General features: G+C 37.0%; 1 pseudogene; it reads right to left on the bottom strand.

The window, feature by feature from the left end:
* Window positions 1-248: 248 nt before the first annotated feature.
* On the bottom strand, window positions 249-760 carry LOC140523214 (serine/arginine-rich splicing factor 10 pseudogene; annotated as a pseudogene).
* Window positions 761-5209: the final 4449 nt, after the last annotated feature.

Raw genomic sequence — 5209 nt, 5'->3', positions numbered from 1 at the left:
CCAAGATAAACTAGCTAAATATTGTCTGAGATTTCCTGTGTCTATCTTTGTCAGCCCAAAGTGGAAAGATACAAAATGTATCAGTGGGGTATTTTGTTGTTGTAGGTTTTTTTGCTGTTCAGTTTGCTCTTTATTCTCAGACTTTCAGAAGTCCTCCTTATGGTCTGCCAGGTGGGAGACTCTTTGGGCAGGAGAGATTGGAGCAGTATTACCCTCCATGAGGATTAAACCAAGAGCCAAATCAAGTCTCACGCCACAGGTCTTCTACTCTGATCATTGTCTGAATGACTTCTTTTATGGCGTGGTCTTCCAGTAGGTCTACTGTTTCTAGGACTATAAGATCTTCTGCAGTTGTAATCAAAAGAACGACTCCTAGACCTCCTCCTTTCTTAGCTTCGGCTTCTGGATTGCCTATATCTGTCATAGTCATCACAGCGAGAAGAGCTGTATACATTTCTCCCTTTCTTGGCTTTCATTTGATTTGGTGTTTTGCGATCCCCTTGTGCAAATTGGATTTCAATCTGACGTCCATAAATCCACTTTCGGTCCAAATTATGCAGGGCATCTTCAGCACCATGAACATCTTCAAAGTGAACGTAAGCAACGTAATTGGACGACGAGTGTAGAAATCAAGTGGCACATGCACATCGACTATGGGACCATAACGACCAAATTCCCAGCGCGAATCTTCAGACCTGGTGCCGTAGGCCACATTCCTCGCAAACAGGGACGTGTTGGGCGAACGCAAGTAGCGGGACATGATGGTGGCGAGCCGGGCTCGAGGCTGCTGCGATGGCAGCGACGGTGGCGGGACTCGGTATTAATAGTTTTACAGTATTTAATGGAGGAAAGAAAAGTAGACTTGGTGTCAGCCAGAGCCGAGAATAGGTTGGGTTTCTGAAAAAGACTAGCTGTGGGACCACAAGTAAGTTGCTTAACCCTTCAGTGCCTTTCTGTCTCAAAGTCTAAGGTGAGATACTAACCTGCAGTGGAGGGAGGGTTTTCAACATCAGGTGTTTTCTATAATGATGAAATCAGTTTGAAACCCTGTTGCTAAAAGTAGCACAGTCCCCAAATCTTAAGTGTCTATGTACATGTGTGTGCAAGTATGAGTATGTTATGTGTCTACATGTGTATTGCAGAACATATATATATTTATGCATATATGTATATTTTGTGCATTGGTGCGTGTCCATATGTAGATGCAGATTTGGTGTATAGGAAAGATAAATACAAGATATGAATATAGGCAGATTTTCCTCCTTCTGACATATACTCTTCTACACTGTATTCTCTCTCTCTCTCTTTCTCTCTCTCTATGTATGTATGTATGTATATGTATGCATATACACATATATGTAAATATATAAAGATAGATACATTCCAATGTAACAATGCATAGGGATTTAGAAGTCAGCATTGCTAGAGCTTAATGTAAGAAGAGAATGGTGTATAATTAGCCTGAAAATATAGACTCGAACCAGATTATGAAAAGCAGTGAATGCTAAAGAGAAGCATCTGTATGTTATCCTAAGGGTTGCTTCATGGCTTTGAAGTTTATGGAGCAGGAGCATGACATGGTCAGGTATGGGCTCTAGGAATATCAAATTGGCAGATGGTGAAAGATGGACTGGAAGAGAGACTGGAGATAAGGAGACGCGTTAGGGAGGAAGTGCAATAGCCTAGGCAAGAGATAATGAGGACCTAAATAGGTTGATTGTAGACGCGGTGATGATGAAGAAGGAGAATTGACAAAAATTGGCAACTGAGAGAGATGGTGTGAGAGAGAATGAAGAGTAAAGGATGAGTTCTATATTATAAACCTGAATGATAAAGATGGGGGAGGGTAAGACATGAGGTTTCCTTTGACAGAAATAAGGGAGTGAAGAGGAGAAAAATATATAATTGCTTCAGTTTCAGAACTGGTTGATTTTGGGATGTCTATGGTGAGATTCAGGGGGAATTTGAGATGTGAGCCTGGAACACAGGAGAGAGTAGGGCTAGACAGGTAGATATGAAAGCACTCCAGCAATTATTAAATCTTGGATAGGACCCAAGGGGTGAGGTATGGATGAGAAATCTAAAAAAGAGATGGAGAAAAGGCAGGCAGATTGAAAGGAACAAGGATGTGAAAAGCCAGGGAGAAGATAGAGTCCAAAGAATGAAGCAGTCAGCAGTGGCCCAGAGGTCAGTAAGGAAGAAGACTTAGAAAAGGCCATTGGATTTAGCAGTTAAGAGATCGTTGGTCATTTTGGAGAGAATTGTTTCAATCAAATATTGGGGTCAGAAGCCAGACTACAAAGTATTGAAAAATGAATGAGAGTTGTGAAAGTGGAGAGAATAAGTATAGTTAGCTTTTCCTAGGAGTTTAACTGTAAAAGGGAGGACAGATAGAGGATGGAAGCAATCATAACCCTTACTTCCCTGATGTGTTTCTACCAGCACAAAAATGCTTTTCTCCTTACATTTCAGTGAAAGTTTCTTAGGCACTTCTATAGGAAGTTGAAGTCAATACACTGGAGGATGAGATGTAAAGCTATTCCCAAGTTCTAAATGGCAATGGTGAGAGATAGGTCAGAGAGTGGAGTATGTGAGTCAAGAGAAATAGCATCATCCCCCACGAAGGTACTTACCCCTTTCATGTCATAACAGTCTGTGACACAAACATTATATATTCTTCTGCTGAATTTATATTTTAAAATTTGTTTCTTCCATTTGTTCAATTAACAGAAATCTATGTTCTCTCAGTCCCCTAAGTTGAAAAAACAAAAAGCAAAACAAAATCTTGAAATAAATATTCATAGTTAAACAAACAAACATAAAAGAAATCCACATGGACCACACCCAAAGAAGAGGGATCTCTACCTGGACCATGAATCCATCATCTCTTTAAGTCATATACTCATTTGGAGTTTGTAGGATATTGTTCTAAGCCTGGTTTCTGTCAGACTATTTTCCATTTTTCCCAAGTGATTTTTTATGAAATAATGCACTCTTAGCCAGTAGCTAGTGTCTTTAGGTTTGTCAAATACTACCTCTGAGCTCATTTCCTTCTTTCTCTATGCTATATACCTTACCAGATCCATGGATCAATTTCTTTACTCTGAACCAATACCAAATAGTTTCAGTGAGTAGTGTCCTGCAGCAAAACTTGGTACTACCAGGCTGCTCTCCTTCCAAACTATTTTTTTTTCATTATTTCCCTTGAGATTCTTGACCTTATTTTGCTCCAGATACATTTTATTCTAACATAAAGCAATACTTTTAGGGGAAAGGGGATAGAAACAAGCATTTGCTGAGTGCCTTCTTTAGAGCAAGAACTGGGCTAAATACTTTAGCAATATCATCTCATCGGATTGTTTAATTGGTATGACACAAAAGAGTAGATTAATTTCTATGATATTATTTTTATTATATTGGCTTTGCCTACCCATGAGGCTTTAACGTTTCCTCCATTCTTTATGTCTCTATTTGTATAATATATGCTTAGTAATAAATAGTATTTACATAAATCATATGTATGTCTTGGCAGGGAGAATCCCCAATATTTTATACATTCTGTAGTTATTTTAAATGTGATTTCTCTATCTCTTCCTGGTCGTTCCTGTTGCTCATATGATGGAAAATGCTGATGATTTGTGGAGGGTTTTCAGCTTTTGAAGTTATTGATCTTTTAAAAAAAATGTAGCAGATTAATGCCATTATCATATGCAAAAGTGATTATTTTCTTTCTTTTTTGTCCATGTTTATTCCCCCAGTTTCTTTTTTTTTTCCTGGGCTGGCCCTCACTTTGTTTACAATCTATGGGAGAAAGGCAGTGCAACATATTACATTGATAGGCTGTCATTGGAATCAGGAAAACTGAGTTCAAGTATTGTCTTTGACACATAGTATCTGTGTGCTCTTGGGTGAGTCACTGACTTCTCGTTTCCCTAAGCAACTCTTCAAAGTGAAAATCATTCCATTATGTACATTTGATATAGCACATTTTCTCACCAGGACCTCCCTATCTCAATGAAATCACAGGTCAGACAAAAAAATAACAAATCTGTTCAATAATTTATGAAGTCATTTGTCAAAATTAGCATTCAGATTAATTAGAATGTTTCATGTGTAAGAGAAAGAAGCTTCGCTTGATCTTATTTAATTTTTTCTAGTATTCCCTTACAGAATGGGTTAATGAAGTTACACTTTGGATTAGATAAGGTCAGTTCTATATTAGCAAAGGAAGTTTAGACCAAAATTCATTAATTTGGGGAAATGGCCATTTGTGGTAAGAATTTTAGAACAAAGAATTTTATTATCTTCAGAGTAATTTACATAGTAAAAATATGTTTGATTTAATATAAATATGTATAATTTTATGCACACATATACATATATATGTATATATAAACATCTCAGTGATAATTTAATGGCAAAATACAACGGACAATTATAGCCATAGCTGAACAATTCTGGTTTCTGAAATTTATGTTTAAAGAATTTTTTAAAGTGAAAGAGTATTTCAGGGAGACAGAGGTCTGTTGAGTTTTCCTGACATTTTTGTCTGTGTTATCCAATGTCACCAGATAATTTCATTGCCAATTTCGATAAATTCATGGAAAGATTAACTTCATTTACCAAAATCTGTTTTTAAAAGTTTGAGTTCTCTGAAATCCAAAATATGTGGTCCCTTCATTTTGAAACCCATGTGTATCTTAAGAGAAACTTAATTTGTATGTTTCTGATTCTTTATACTTAACTCATCAAAATATTATTTTGCAAAAACTCTTTGATGTTCTGAAAACCTTATGAGTTATACCACAAAACATTTAAATATTTTTTTTCTCCTTTGGCAAAATGGAAATTGTGCTTGTCAAGAATAAACATTTGTATTCTCATTGTTGGAATGGCTTCTCAGTTCTTTCTGTCTCTTCTTTCCTAATTCCCACTTTACTTGAATTTCGAGGAGTTGCACTGACAACTCACAAATGTAGCAATTCAGTTGTAACACAAAAAATATCTAGCACAACAGCAAAGATGCTTAAAAGACCATTGTGTGTGAGCTGAATCCCAGAGCACAGCTAGTATCTTGGAATGACAGAGATGTGGGTCCCAGAGAGTTCATCATGGACGATCTTGAGAAGTTATGACCCAGCAAGTATGTTTCCACTGAAATTAATCTGCTATGTAGCTTTGCCACTGTAATTTAGGTAGTATACAAACT

Source organism: Notamacropus eugenii, chromosome 2 (genome assembly GCF_028372415.1).
Source record: "Notamacropus eugenii isolate mMacEug1 chromosome 2, mMacEug1.pri_v2, whole genome shotgun sequence".
Classification (NCBI taxonomy): Eukaryota; Metazoa; Chordata; class Mammalia; order Diprotodontia; family Macropodidae; genus Notamacropus; species Notamacropus eugenii.
This window is presented reverse-complemented; position numbering and strand designations above follow the sequence as displayed.